We start from the raw sequence: 16,585 nt of genomic DNA, 5'->3' as shown, positions 1-16,585 counted from the left end.
TTATGCAATATTGGAGACAGAGAGAAGTGCTAGGGTTTTGAAGATTTTCTACTTGAAGGTGTTTTCAATCATTTTCTTAATAGATATTTCTATGATTTCAATTATGAATGTGCGGAACTAATTTCTTTTGCTAGGGCGAAGCCTTGAGCCTTAGCATGAATATGTGATTTTTATTTAATTTCTTATGATTGATTGCATGCGTACTTTGAATTGTTAATCACCGGGATAAAAACTATCTAATTGTTTTAATGCCTGATCACCATTAGGATTTTTAGAAAAGTAATTTGATGCAATTTTGGTCGAAAGGTTCCCTGAAATTGACGCTGGCTTCTTGTGATTAATAATTGTAATTTCTCTTAGGATGAATATCACGTCTTAAGGATTGCATGGTTTTTCAAAAGATTTTCATAAAGCATAATGAGTCTTTCATGTTCAGATTTGATCCGAACGTCCGGACGGGTTGCATGTTAGATATACGTTCTATGTTGGAGGTTCCAAGTAGAATATGAATTAGGAAAATCTAACCTTCAAAGTAGCATGTATAGATCATAAGTAATGGGTAAAAATTCATAGGATTGCTAGGTGATGGTGGAACCCTAGTGCTTTCTTAATTTGATTTTCTCAAAACTGTTTTTTTTCTCTCTAGGATATTGCAGATTGTTTATTTTAATTCATTAAATTCGTTTTTATTTTAAATATATTATAAAATCAATCATCTAAATTTCTACTCTACAATAATTAATTGGAATCTGGTTTGTTTCGAATTATTGAATAATCCCTGTGGAGAATGACCTTGCGAGATCCGTTTATACTACAATAACCTTGTGATTCTTGCAAGTAAAATATGAGGTTTTTATCGCTTTCACATAAGTAGTAAAAATCCCTATCAAGAAAATGGCGCCGTTGCCGGGGATTATTTAAAATAATCCCTACGAATCAGATTTTCAATTAGTTATTGCTGTTTATACATATAAAAAAATATATTTAATTTTCGTTTTCATTTTATTTTTACAGATTACAACAGTACAACAGTACAGATTTCAGAAATCTGTGCATGGTCAGCACCCGTTCAACAGTGCAGAAATTGATTCCACTTGATCCAGAATTTGAGCAGCATTTAAGGAGGAAACGCAGAGAGCAAAATTTGCAGCGGGTTCGTCCTCTGCAGGAGACGTTTCTGAAATCAGTCTTTGATCTGCACAACAAAGAAAAAATGGCGTTTGTAATTCCAGAGGCAGGTCTGCCCCTGGGTGATTCACTGACAGCCCATACAACAAATATACCCAGTTGCATTACATATCCGGCAATGGAGGAAGGGACAGCATTTGAAATAAAACAGCACATGTTGAATATTCTACCTACATTTCACGGGTTATCATCTGATGATCCTAACATGCACATTGCAGAATTTCTAATGGGATGCAAAAACATTTTGGTGAGGGGATTTTCAGCCGAATCTATTAAGCTGCGGTTGTTTCCATACACTCTAAAAGATCAGGCACGAAGATGGCTCCTCACACTCCCATCTGGAAGCATTACAACTTGGGCCAAACTCAGCGAAAAATTTCTAAACAAGTATTATCCGGCTTCTAAGACTCTTGACATGAGAACTCAGATTTTATCGTTTGCCCAAAAACCAAATGAAGAGTTTCACGAGGCGTGGGAGCGGTTTAAAGAGTTGATTAGAAAATGTCCACATTCAGGTATTAACACTACTGATCAAATGCACATATTTTTCAGAGGGTTGAATATGACTACAAAAACTCTTGTCAACGCTTCATGCGGAGGTACGTACAAAGACAAAAATGCACAAGAGGCTTGTTTGTTATTTGAAAAAATGGCAGAAGATACTCAGCAGTGGGCAGTTGAGCAGCCACAATCCATGTCTGTTTTTGAGATGTCAAATGGTTCACCATACGTGTCGGCACAAATTGAAAAAATGGAGAAAAAGCTTGAAGGATTTGATGCAAAATTTGACATGTTATTACAAAGAATTTCGGGTTCACAGGTTGCTGTACAGCAGCCTTTACAAGCTGCCTGCAACATTTGCAGCTTGAAAAATCATGATTTTTTGAGCTGTCCACATAAAGATGCTTATCCGGAGTTTACAGCGGAGCAGGTTAATTCATTTAACAATTTCCAGCGTCCCAGATATGACCCGTATTCTAATTTCTACAACCCAGGTTGGAGAGATCATCCTAATTTAAGGTGGGACAAGGAACAGCACACTAGGCCTCAATTTCAACTGCAGGTACAGCAACCTGCTGCACCTAAGGCTGCTTGGGAGGTTGCAATTGAAAAATTGGCAAATACTACCACTCAAGAAATTCAAAATCTACATGCAGCAGTGAAAAACATGGAAAAACAAATGGGGCAGATTGCTTTACAAGTTTCAGAAAGAGCTCCGGGTACATTTCCTAGTCAAACAGTACCTAATCCAAGAGGACAAGAAGAATGCAATGCTATATGGACGCTACGGTCTGGCAAAAGTTACAACAACAGACATGAAAATTCTATTGGGAATCCGCAGGCAGCAGATCTACCCCAAACTAAATCTGCAATTTTTGCAGATTCTGAAATTTCTGCAGATTCTGGGCAGTCCCAAGACAGATCCGATCGAGCTACAACAACAGACATAAAAACTTTTACGTTGCTTATAGAAAGATTAAACTCAAAATTATAGGCGACCTACAAAATTAAACTTCAGAAAAACGATCGAGCTACAAAATAAGAGACGAGTGTTACCATATGCCAAGAAAATAAGAAAACAACACACCTCACATTAATATATTTTAATTAATATGCATATACTTTAAATTGTGGACAACCATGTCCTTTAAATAAAAATAATGTTGTATTTATATATGTATACAAAGAAATTCTTTTGTGCGTGTAACAATGTTTGTTGACAATAAGGGATTATTCAACTTAGGTCAGTTTGAATTGACCTAATTTTAGATCTAATTCAAACTTAGGTCAGCATGCATTAACCTAATTTTAGATCTAGATCTGTAGTAGATACATTTTATCAACTAATTATGCTTTAATGATGTATAAATATGTAAGGTAAGTCCAATTAGAAACGTCAAACACTTGTATTTTGTACCAAAGAGATATGGACATTACAATTTTTTTTTTTTTTTTTTTGCTTTTTTGAACAAACGATATAATTTACACTAAATGAGAGGGGGTTGACTTAGCCTCACAACCGGCTAGCAATAATGTAGTTCAAATTCGGGTAATCACTTACCACTCCACTCTCTTATTTACCCACCATCACTTCTCTCTTCATTTCTCACCGAATCTCTCTCACACACACTCCACTCTCTCTTGTATTATGTGTATAATGCTAGCAGAAAAAGTGACAGTGGAGGTTGTCCACTCTAGAGAAATATATTGGCGATAATACTGGATGATATTCATGTGGAGGTTGAGATAGGAGGACCTCAATTTTGTTAGATTTTAGATGCTGTTATCTTGTAAAATGTTAGACAACTTCATTCACTTAATATTATCTAGTTAAATTCATTCTATTTTCTCTTCAGATATTGTTTCTAATCTTAATACCTCACCCAATTCGTGAACTTGAGTTAATGTTTTTTTCTTTCCAATTTTCTTCTCAACTGATGCAGTTTAACTTTTATTAATTATAGATCGATATAATTAGTATGTGAGTGGCAGGAACCCGGATGTAATTCATGTGAAAAAAATTTCAATTCTTTTTAAATAAATTTGGTATAGGGCAAGTTTACACAAAAGTGCTCACTCAGTTGAGAATGGTTGTCAGACCTGCCAGAATGAAGGCACAAATAAGGCTCTATTGTGCTTTACCTTAATAACACAAACAACTATATTGTGCCCCTTGACCAAAGAACACACTCATAAAGGGCACGCATAAAATTATTGTTGTTGCACTATTGCTATTTGTCTATGAGCACATATGTTGGTGCTCTTTGGCCTCAAGGGACACAAATAATTTATTGTGCGTGCCCATATTTTTTTGTAGTGTCAAGTGCTATGCATATATATGCAACCGAAGAACTTGTCTAACGACCGATTTCAGCAATCTTGGTCCAAGATTTCAGAGATTTGTCATCGTAGTCAATTTCATACAATGCAAAGTGAGTTACAGGGAAGGTCAAGCTAGTAATGCTTTCATCGAGAATATTAACAATTTCACCAGCCTTTTTCCTTTCTTCTTCCGTCAACTTCCCTTAGAGGAGACTCAAATATGGCATAGAACCTGCATCAAATATTGCAGACACACAGATTACATATGTACATTCCCGTCAACACGAGAAGAAATTAAGTTACTGTAAACAACAACTTACTATTGTAGAAACCGAAATGGTAGCTCCAACGTTGGCCATTTTCAAATAACTGAGAAAAGAAGGTTTAATGATAAGTGAGTCTATTCAAGCTCAAGAAACCAAAACGAGAAAGATGAAAAGGAAAGAAAACATCAAGAAAATGAATATGTATTAACAAGGGATCGAGAAAATATATATCTTTCGATCCATCAATAGTGAAACACACTGGTGATAGTAATTCTTAGTGACTACTTGATCAACTTTAGCAACGATGTCATCCATAGGGGCAAATCTAAACTTGTTAAGGGCATTCTCACGACTCATCATCTAGATGGATCCCAAGATGGGGATGTGAGGTTCGATCTCCGGCCCACCAAACTCTGCCTGTAGGCCCTCCATCACCTTCTTGATTCTATGGCAAACATCAGCCGGTGGAATGGCCCAAACCGAATATGAGTACAACCTCCTGCAGCTTTCCCTCTCCCCATCGCATCTTCATCTTTATCTGAGCAAGTATTCTCTATGCTCTCAAGCTTGTCACTGCGTCCCATGACCGAAACTATGCTATTCACATAAACAACATAATCGTTATCTTCTGTTTCAATGGGAATATGCTTAAGCTTTTTGGTACAAAGATTAAAGAAAACCACGTGTCCATCACTGTCAACCATAAGATACTCATCGCCCAACAACGCCACAGGTTTAGACCTACGTATCTGATCATCTGTGCCCTCAATAGTCAAGTGTTTTGTCCAGGCACCCTTAAAGTCATCATCCATCACCCACAGTTCATAAGGTTCAGGATATCGACAACTGTTCACACTAAGGGAAAAAAAAGCAACTGATTCGTTCCAAACAGTAAGCTTCAAATAAAGGTGATCCGACCGGACAAACTGTTGGAGCTCAGATGGTAAGGGTATACCGTGAAATACCTCACAACTTGTATCGAACGAAATGATCAATGTCCCATTCGCATGGAATCGATGCTCAACTGCGTCAAATGGAAATAATTCCTTATCTTGCTCAATTCCCAGCCAAGAACATCTGGAAATACTCAGGCCAAAACAAAGTAGTTTCGGTTTCTAAAGAATCGGTGTTGATCTCTTCCCAAAAATCACAACCCATGGTGTATACTACTGCTTTGTGCCGACTAAGAAATCTCCGGCATGTAAGAATATGAGTATGAGATAGAGAAGTTTTAGGACCGGTTATAGGTATTCAATTTGGATAGAAAGTCCTATTGATGAAAGGAATGCTGATCCTTGACTGAAAAGGATTTTGGTTAGCATCAGGAAACAAGTGTTTGTTTCCGATGAGGATTTTGATAGGAAATCCTGATCTATTTTGGTGAAGTCTATATGTATATATATAGTGACCTCTCTTCTCACAGAACTAACGCTCATATTGGACCATAACCTATCTGTGAGTCGAGCTCTTGACAATCTGCAAGAGAAGAGAAGGATCACTGAAAGTTTGATGCAATGGCTACGAGTTCTGGTGCAGCTGCAGGTATGTTTTCCCTTCTGGTTATTTATGTGCACATAATTGGGTTGGTTTCCTTTTGTTTGTGGTTCTTGTTTTGGTCTTTGTGTTTGTTTGTTTACAAGTTCTTACACGGCAGTCTTCATCTACCTCTTGAAAATAAGTAGTAAAGGTCACAACTTTGTACTCGTTAGACATGGGATCATAGCCAAATCCAGTATGAAAACCAGTTTCGAGATGGTCTTGCCCATCGTAATCATCCGGCTGGTCCAAAGGCGACATTGGAAGGCATGGCTCATCGGGAACACGATTGAATTCCCCAATTCCGGGATTGCATAAAACTAGGCTACTCTCACTAGATAGTAAAACGATGCCATTGCAGTGGCCTTGGATACTAAATTGTTTTTCCGAGACTCCGATCTTTTGAACCAAAGAATGAGGAATAATGATGTCCTGGACACTAACAAGAGAGCAGCTATTGCTATGCTCGTGATCAATATTATCATCGTCTTTGCAAAACTCAAGAAATGATAATACGTCTTCAGTCTCCTCCTTCTTAGTGGTGCTGTTACACTTGGGGTCCTCCTCCTCCTTATGCTTCGCTGCACTACTAATCGCTCCAAAAGGACGTGAAGAGTGGTGAGATTGTTGTTCGCGGAGTTGGAGAGGTGCTTTGACACGAAACCCGGATTGTTGATGAGAGCAAACCACCATTTGGAGACACATTTGAATCGCATCAGAGTTTTGGGAGGCAGAGTTGGTAGGATTTTCACCAACATATCTTGTCCCATTTTCATTTTGATGCTACAACACTACTCGCGCTCCCCCTCTAACGATAAACAACAAATTATGATAATTTTTTAATTAAGATTTCTAAGAAGAAAAAAAATCATATACAGGAAACTGACTGACATTTTAGATCAAAACCTTGATTAATTTTCGGAAGCAAGGTTCAATTATATAAATGCTGATGTGTGTGTGTGTGTGTATCATCATCATAGAAACTGATCTGGATTAGTAAGCAAAGATTTAATTAATTGTTGCAGAAATTACCAGAGATGAAAGAGACCCCCGCAGAGAAGGAGTCAATGGAGGCCATGCCAGCCGGCATTCTGTTCTCTGTGACTGTGAGTGGTGCAATGCAACTGGGAGGGATTTGTTTCAAGTTCAACTCTTTAATTTTATGGGTGTTTCTAATGCAAGGTCGCACGCAAAGTTCGCACTTTAGAAAACGCTTTAATTTTATAAAATGATAGACCAAGTGTGAGAGTTGCATTGTTCGAACCCACACCCTCAAATTTGGGCCGATTCAATATCATTCATTATTTGTTTGCGGGCCTTATATGTTATATGCATCTTATCTACCAGCTTTGTTTTCCATTAAGAATTTAAGATTGTCTTATTACACGATTACACTCAGCCTATACCATTAATATCAAGGATATTATTTAAAGTATACTATCATAAGATTAGCCTAGGCCCTAGGATACTATCATAATATTAGCCTAGGTCCTAGGATTTAAATCATTAAATCAGTTGCTTTAATCACAAGTATTATCCTATTATTCACAAGTGTTACAAGTCTGGTTCATAAGATCACAAACTATAATAGCGTATCCATCCAATAGTGATGGAACATCGTCTTAGGTTGGATGGATATGACCAAGTGTGAGACTTGTGTTATTCGACCTCACAACCTTACAGTTTGGCTGACTCGATATCATTCATTATTTGTTTGTGGGGCTCATGTTATTTGATTTTAGCCCAAGTTCATTTTATTTTGTCACATCATGTCCACATAATGAATGTGGATTATGCAGGACTTCATTTTCACCCGAGTCATATTGTGAAGATGCGTTATTTGGAAAAGGTAAAATATTTGCATTCTTTATGGAATAGATATGAATCATGTCCATTTTAGTGTATTGAGATATGCATACATTGCATCTCTATTTCTTATTCTACATTTGGTGGAAGGTATATATGCATCTTATTTGCCAGCTTTGCTTTCTATTAAGAATTTAAGATTGTCTTATTACACAATTACACCCGGCCTATACCAGTAATATTAAGAATATTATTTAAAGTATTTTATTATAAGATTAGCCTAGGCCCTAGGATTTAAGTCATTAATATCAATTGCTTTAATCACATGTGTATGTGTTTGGTTCCCCTCAATAGAAAGTTAGATAAAAAGACCCAAAACCATTGACTAACATTTGCTTTAATCACATGTGTTGTTTCCCCTCAATAGAAAGTTAGATAAAAAACCAAAACCATAAGCATTTGTTTAATATTTTATTTCTTCAATTTAAACCCATTGACTACATTTTTTCTCAACAAAAAAAGGAAAAAAAAAACCATTGACTACATTGCTACCCCCAATTTACTTTTCATATTAGATTGATGAGTAAGATAATTTTTAGGTTCAGTAATTTTTTTTTTTTTTTTTTTACATCTGTTTTTCCCATTTGTGAGCAACGCATGGAAACCACGCATTATACCATTTTTTTCTTCATATTTTATTTGTCATTATTGTATATATTATTTTGGTTTTGTATTTGGTTTGAATTTTGAATTTTGAGTTTGTTGTTTTTGTTATTGTACCATATATGGAGGAATCATTTGTATTGAAATTTTGCATGGTGAGAACCTTAACTACATGTATTATAATTATATATTCTTTTTGCTTCTACATGTCTTAGAACTTGTTATGGTGATAACTCATAATCGTGTTTATATCTTTGCTTTAGGTATATAATCGTGTTTAATTGGAGCCAACAGTAGGCAAAATGCTACTATATTAGTACTAGTCAAATAAGGCATCATTGTGGTGATTGCCATCTTTTCAATTACGTTATGAGAATGCACTTTGTTGGACCTTCGTTACGATAATATTTTGTATTTATTATGGTTTGGTAGAAACGTACTTGCAAGTAAGTTTCTTTGCTCTGTTGAGAATATAAGTTGATTTTGTCCCATATTTTTTATGTTTGTGCATTGGCTCAAATGTACCAGGTAACATTTTTAATTTGGTACATTATTGGATTGCAACTTTGTAATGTACCAAGAGTTTGGTACGTCATTTAATGTTATGCTGACATATATTGATCGTTTGGTACGTAAAGTTTTTAGTTTTGAAACGTATCTGTCTGGAAAAACGTTATACATTGTGTGTTTGTAATGTACCAGAAGTATGGTACGTTACTTAATGTTACACTGACTTATATTGATTATTTGGTTCATGAAATAATATTAAATTAGATCATTCCAGGCGTTTGGTATGTAAATTTTTTTTTATTTTTGAACCATATCGGTCTGGAAAAATATTATACAATGTGTGTTTGTAATGTACCAGGATTTTGGTACGTTACTTAATGTTATTGTTTGGTTCATGAAATACTATTAAATTAGATCATTCCAGGCGTTTGGTACGTAAAGTTTTTTATGTTTGAAACGTATCGATCTGGAAAAACGTTATACAGTGTATGTTTGTAATGTACCAAGAGTTTGGTACGTTACTTAATGTTACACTGACTTATATTGATCGTTCGGTTCATGAAATAATATTAGATTAAATCATTCCAGATGTTTGGTACGTAAAGTTTTTTATTTTTAAAACATAAGAGGCTGGCGAAGTATTGTGTGTTAATCCAAATGTACCAATGATGTGGTTTGTCTTTTGTCATTAGTTAGACAATTAATGATCAATTGGTATTAAACTATCAACTAATAGGTACGTTAATTAGCATTATATTGACACATTAATACGATAAGTTTGAACTATTGTAAATTACCGTGTAAATTACTGTGCGATATAGATACTATTGATTATCAAATGGTTCCATGATATATGGGTTTTTGAGATATCGAGAATATTTTGAAAATGTGCTGTCTTTCAAAAGTGTATGATAACTGAGCTGTCTTCAATGTAATCACAAGGATTGCCATCGTTGTGCATGATAGTTGCAACTGCGTGTGAGCAAGGGAAACCTTTAATCTGCCACTGACAACATGAACAATACCATTTTTCCAAGTCCACCATCACCGAGTCATCACTACGTACTTCAAATACAAACTCGCTTGACCGGCTAATGTGCCAATGTCTTCCCACCTCCAATAACTTATCCAACTGGTTTTCCATTTCGGGGCATAAGAGTTCCATTTCTCTGCAGCAATACGTCTCTCAACATTCATCACCATCAATTTAACTCTTATGCTTTCTACCAATTGGAATATTGGTAATAATCGTTCTTTCCTAATCCAAGAATCGAATGACTCGGCAACATTTGACCACATTTCACTGTACTTGCCAAAAAAAAAGTCAATCAAAACACTACATAATCCTGACATTATGTTGTTCCATAACCAAGATTTCATACCAACTGAAAACTCCTAAAAAATATATTGTTGAATGAAAGCATAATAAGAGAAGGAATAAAAATGAGGAAAATGAATAGTGGTAGGACGACAAGTCTTAAACCAAATCATGTACACAAGCACCTCTACAATTAAAACTCAACATAACAATTGTACCTGGCACCTAAAAAGAATGCATCTGAATAGTTCTCTTTGGGCAAGTCCTCCAAAAATTTGTCAATTAGTCCACCACCCTTTTTTCTCAGAATCTGCAGGTTTACATCGAACACTTCTGGAGTGGATGAATAAGCACATTTATCAATATAAAATAGTGAAAACACCCACTAATTGAAATGGATGATGCCATTCAAAATTCAAAATGAGGATCACAAAATTTAAACGTGGGAGAAGAAACAATATGCTCAAATGTGGGAGAAGAAACCGGCTTCCTAAAGAATAGGCACGTACATAAATATATCTACATAAAAGGATATATATGGAATTTAATAATTAACATATTAAATTAAAAAAACACAATAATGACTTGTAATCTAAATAAATATAAAAATGCTGACATGGCTATTGTTTAGGCGTCCTAATCAAATTTTGTATTAGAACCAATGTTTAATCTAAAGAGTATTAGAAAAGTGAAGGGGATTCTAATTTTCCCATATATCTATCTTATAGGTAATCAAATGAATATGTTAAGTAAATATTTTCATAGATATAGACTATACAATTCAACCAAAAAAAAAAAGTGTTTTAAACATCAATATCATAGGTAAATAATTTGTATATAATTAGGATTTTTTCAATTTAATTCCATATTTACCATAAGGGGAAAAATAGTCATAATACTAAGTGGGTTTCTTATTGATTGATATTCATGTCATTCAGGTCGAATGAAGGTTCCTCTCGTGAGTAGCCTTCGCTTGATTGGAAATTAACTTATATTTAGACAGGGGAAGGTGGCATGTGTAATGGTCGTGATGGAGTACTTGAAATTGTATATATGTGATTTGTTGGTGAATTCTATGAAATGGAAACAAAACAATAATCTGTGTTGGATACAAAATTCTCACAGCATGTCTACACATGCATGCAGTTTCTTTTGCCTATCAATTGAAAACATGATAGTGATATGTAACAAGTTATATACTGAATTGCAGACTTGTATTGATTTTCATTTGTAGTGGGAGTAGGAATGTTACTTAAGTTTTTCACAATTTCGCATCTGTTTCGTTCGTTTCATTTTAACCCCTTCACCACCTCCACCTCCACCCCATAGGTACTATAAATGCATGCAACTTCGTCTTCAAAACATCAGGTAGAATTAGAAATGGAGTCGAAGTTAGTGCAAGTCATATTTTTCTTCTTGTTTGTCACAGTGTCATCCGCTTACACACCATTCCAATACTTTATGCATGTTCAGTTCTGGCCAGCTGCTGAATGTCAAGCTTCAGGGGGGGTGAATAAATGCCACATCATGCAACCATCTCATCTTCAGTTCACTATTCATGGTCTCTGCGAATAAATCATCCTCTTCATCCCTTGACTGCAAAGGGGATGCCTTTAATGTGAATGGGGTAATTATTCACAAATTAACTCTCAATAGTTAATATGAATGTGTGTCCTTACGTGTGTGTATGTATATATGTATATATATGTATATGTGTATATATATATATATATATATATATATATATCTCCCTGCATGTGTACCGTGTAAGTACGTGTATTCTCAACTAGTTTTCTTCTTATGTTTTAATTAAATAATATATGTAGATGGATGATGCACTGAAAAAGGAGCTACTCAGTTCGTGGTGGGCTTGGAGAAACGGGAATCATGTCGAATTCTGGCAACGAGAGTATGATAAGCACGGAAAGTGCTCCGACAATGTGTTCCCGAAGACCGAGTACTTCCGGAAGACCCTAGCGGTGTATCATGATTTTGATATAGCTCAGACCCTGCAGAAGGCTAATATTGTACCCCAACCACTTCAGCCCAAGATGTCATTGTACAAATTGTACTCCATCGATCAGATCACAAAGGCCATTAAGTCCGAAACCGGCCGGCGGACATTCCGTCGATATCAGATGCTATCAACAAAACCAGAAGAACAGCACGAACGGAAGTAAACCATTAATATATTTGGCCCAAGTGGTTCTCTGCTTCAATGAATCTGGCAAAAACAGAACTGGTTGCGATCCAAAAGAAACAACTAAATGCAAGTTAAAAACAGGCGACCTGGAAACGGTACCGAGCATAGCTCACATAAGGCTCTGGGTGTAACAAATTGCTGAATTGCATGACGGTCGACCGATATCACTACGTACCTACGGATACTGTAATAGTTAGGGCCGATCCCTGTGCACGGCAATATATATATTTAATGAAATAAAAAAATATAGAAAACTTCATTTTAATAATTGGCAAAGATGACTTTTAAATTAAAACAATGAGTAAGATCAAAATCTAATTTTAGTGCCTTGATACATTAATAACCTCATTTATTAATCATATTTTGATTTTTAATTATTTCTCTTTTTCTTCCTAATTTTTAATGTATTAATTTTATTTCATTATAATTTTCATTTTCATTTCATTTATCACAATATATTTTGTTGTAAACATTTAGATAAATTAACTTTTGTTATACAATATATTTCGATGTATTTTGTCTTCTTCATTTAGGTACATTAAATCCGTTATAATACATTTCAGTGCATACATTTAGGTACACACATTTCGGTACATACATTTCTATACAAACATTTAGATACATTAATTCAATATAATACATTTCAGTACTACCATTTCGGTGCATACAGTTCGGTACACACATTTAAGTACATTAATTTAATATTACATTTCGGTGCATATATTTCGGTACATACAATTCGGTACACATGTTTAAATACATTAGTTCAATATAATACATTTCGGTACTAACATTCAGGTCCATTAATTGCATCTTTCAAGTTTGAACAATGTTAAATAAAATTACTAAATTAAAAAAACTCTTTTTTGGTCAAAAAATAAATTAAAATTTGTATATTAATAAATTTAAATATTTAATGGGAGACATTAAGTAAAATGCACATTAATTATTTTGAATTAAGGATACATCAAGGGATTATAATCAATATGTAATCTAACACCAGGTTTATTTTAAATTTCAATTTTCTTAAAAGATTAAAGTTAAAAAACCCCTAAAAAATATGTTGTTCCTCTGAGTACATATCTTCTTTAGCACACCAAACCTATATATATCTTGTTTAACTTTAAACACCTCAGCGAGCTTTGAAAATATTTAAGGGGGCGTTTGTTGCGTCATACTATCTCGGACTGGACTAGCTTCAAGGACTAAGCTGGACTGGCTTAGACTAAACTAAGCTGGACTAACTTAGGGAAGCGTTTGGTGCAGTGTTGCACTAAGAAATTGGATAATAACAAATTCTAATATTATATTATTTAATATATAAATTATTTATATTTTATTATGATCTAAGTGATCGGAGATGACGAGAAGTCTATTGGGAATGGTCGTTGAGCATGATGAGGACGAGAGAGGATAGTCTTAGCTAGTCCCATGGTTATTGAGGGGTCTCGCTAAGACTTTTTAGTGAAGTGTTTTGTTCATGATAGTCCCCTTTAGTCTCATTAATGTTAGTCCTAGCATGGAACAAACACGATATTGGATTAACAGCTAGTCCAGTCCAGTCCAGTCCCACTTAGTGAGGGCAAACAAATGCCCCCTAAAGATCTAATTAGTCACTGCAGTCATGCATCCGCATAATCGAGATTGTACATCTACTATAGAGAAAGGGTTTACCCATTATAATTACAGAGAGAGAGAGAGAGAGAGTAAAAAGACATAAAGTCGGAAAGATGATTCAGGAATGTACAACATCAAATTCAAGGAAAGGGTTAATTAATAATACTACTTCAAGACAGACGTTGAAATTCATAAACTTGATTAGGGGATCCATCTTGTTTCTAAGTGTTGAACAAACTAGTTGATATCTTCTTCTTCTTTATCACAAACAAAAGTTCGCTTGTTATCTCGTTAACGTATTCCTCTCATTAATATTATTATCATCGTCTTCTCAAAACTCAAGAAATGAAAATACTTCTTCAGTCTCTTCCTCCTTAGTGGTGTTGTTACACTTGGAGTCCTCCTCCTCCTCCTCCCCCCTCATGCTGCCGCTGTGCTACTAATCGCTCCAAAAGGACGTGGAGAGTGGTGAGATTGTTGTTCGCGGACTAGTTGGAGAGGTGGTTTGATACGAAACATGAATTGTTGATGAGAGAAAACCACCATTTAGAAACACATTTGAATCGCATCAGAGTTTTGAGAGGTAGAGTTAGTAGGATTTTTACCAACATATCTTGTCCCATTTTCATTTTTATCTTTTTTTTTTTTTTTTTTTTGGAAAACCTCGGCTGTACGAGGTAAATTTATTGATATGAAAAAAGAAGTTAGACCTAGTTAGGGGAGACATAAACTTTACTCCTCATAGAATCAAAGAGGCGGGCACATACACCTTACTTATTTTGAAAAAGAAAGTATAGGAAAAAGAGGGGGGGGGGGGGGACATAGACCATATCCCTCTTGAAAAAGAAAATACAAGAAAAAATTGGGTGGACATATGCCCAAACCCCTCTATAAACCTTAAAGGGTAAGAACCTGCAAGACAAGCTGCAAAACGAAAAAGGAAAACCAAAAAGATTAGATGAAAAAGGAAATCACACATCAAGAAGGGGAGGCAAACCTGTAGGTTGGCATGCCCAAGAAATATGAGTGCAGAAGAGGAAGAATCTCTATAGGATGAGTGGAATGCCTAACAAGTGAAGATGAGAGAAACCCTAGATTAGCTAATTTGTCATCAACAACATTCCCTTCTCGAAATGTATGAGAGCAACGGAAAACCATGTTTTGCAATCGAAGAATACAATTGTTCTAGCGAGTCTGGAACGACCAAGGAGGAGAGAAAGATCCAAAAGCGAAACAGGATATCACGCTAGAAGAGTCACTTTCAAACCATAGATTTTGCTAACCTTGCTCGTGAGCCAATTCCATAGCAAGGATGACAGCATGGAGTTCCGCATAGAAAGAAGTACAATGCCCTAAGTTTAGGGAGAAACCACCAAGAAAATAACCTGCAAAATCTTGGAAAACCCCGCCACAAGCCGCAGAACATGGGTTACCTTTAGCAAGGCCATCAGTATTCACTTTGACCCAAGAAAAAGGAGGGGGACTATAGAGGGAGCTTTACAAGACTTAGCCGAGATTCCAAGAGAGACTAAAAGTTGCCTATCCAAAATGCCTTGTACATGACCAGGGGTGAGAACTCCAACTTGCCTATTCCAGGCCGAGGTGGAACGGCAAAGGCATGATAAGGAATGAGGTTTACTTTCAAACTCCACTTTATTACGCATCTTCCAAATAGCCATTAGCAAGAAAAACCCTGAAGCTAGCCAGACATTACGAAGTTGTGGAGAAAACAGCTTTGACACAAAAGCAAGCCATAAATCAGAGAAGGAACCCGTAGGTGGAAAAATAGTGCCAAATTGGGTAGCTAGCCAACACCAAGCACGTTGTGCAAATTCACAACTAAAGAATAAGTGGTCAATAGATTCAGAATTCTTGTAACATAGTTGGCATAGTGGGACCAGCGGAATGCCCCGTTGCTGAAGTTGATCCTCTATTGGGAGCTTTTGAAAAGAATCTTCCAAACTAAAATGGAGTAGCGAGGTGGAATGAAAGGACGCCAGATAATGGAAGTCCAACTCTTAACAGGAAATCGATGACGAACAATTTCATAGCCATAAAAAAACGAAAAGACTCCAGATGTAGAAGCTTCCCAAATTAACACGTCATTGTCCTCATTAATTGGAAAAGGCATTTCTAAAATCTCTTTAGCTAGGTCTGGAAAAGTAGAAGAAAAAGTAGAAGGAATAACCCATTTTCCCATACAAATAATTTTTGGGACCTTAGTACGAGATAGAGAATGAGCAATCTCAGTTGCACCAACGACTTCCACAATAGGCATATCCAACCATTTATCAACCCAGAGAGAAGTACCAAAACCATTTCCGATCACCCAACGACAATTCTGAAACAAGGTATGAAGAATAGATTTAATGCCAGGCCATATAGAAGATCGCTTGTAACTACAAGAATATAAACGACCATGTAGCTGGAATCGTTTTAAAAAATAAACACTCTAAGGAGAGTCAGAAGTAATAATAACTCATCCAAGCCTTAAGAGAGCTGTAGTATTTAGAGAGCAAAGATCACGCAATCCCAAACCACCCTCATTCTTCGGAGAACATATCTGACGCCAAGAAACGGTAACAATCTTCTTGGCGGTCACGTCACCAAACCATATAAAATTACGAGCACATCGCGAAAGAGACCTCAGTAAGG

The 16,585-nt window shown here is 35.8% G+C and overlaps 1 non-coding gene and 2 pseudogenes across 1 annotated transcript; 1 reads left to right on the top strand and 2 right to left on the bottom strand.

The window, feature by feature from the left end:
• Positions 1-1,600: 1,600 nt before the first annotated feature.
• On the bottom strand, positions 1,601-1,705 carry LOC126617524 (small nucleolar RNA R71). Its single transcript, XR_007621399.1, has one exon. It is a non-coding gene; the product is annotated as a small nucleolar RNA R71 (small nucleolar RNA).
• Positions 1,706-4,176: 2,471 nt separating this feature from the next.
• Positions 4,177-6,607, bottom strand: LOC126615444 (F-box/kelch-repeat protein At3g06240-like; annotated as a pseudogene).
• A 4,815-nt stretch (positions 6,608-11,422) lies between these two features.
• Positions 11,423-12,494, top strand: LOC126614380 (ribonuclease-like storage protein; annotated as a pseudogene).
• The last annotated feature ends 4,091 nt before the right edge of the window (positions 12,495-16,585 follow it).

This window comes from Malus sylvestris, chromosome 3 (genome assembly GCF_916048215.2).
Source record: "Malus sylvestris chromosome 3, drMalSylv7.2, whole genome shotgun sequence".
NCBI lineage: Eukaryota > Viridiplantae > Streptophyta > Magnoliopsida > Rosales > Rosaceae > Malus > Malus sylvestris.
This window is presented reverse-complemented; position numbering and strand designations above follow the sequence as displayed.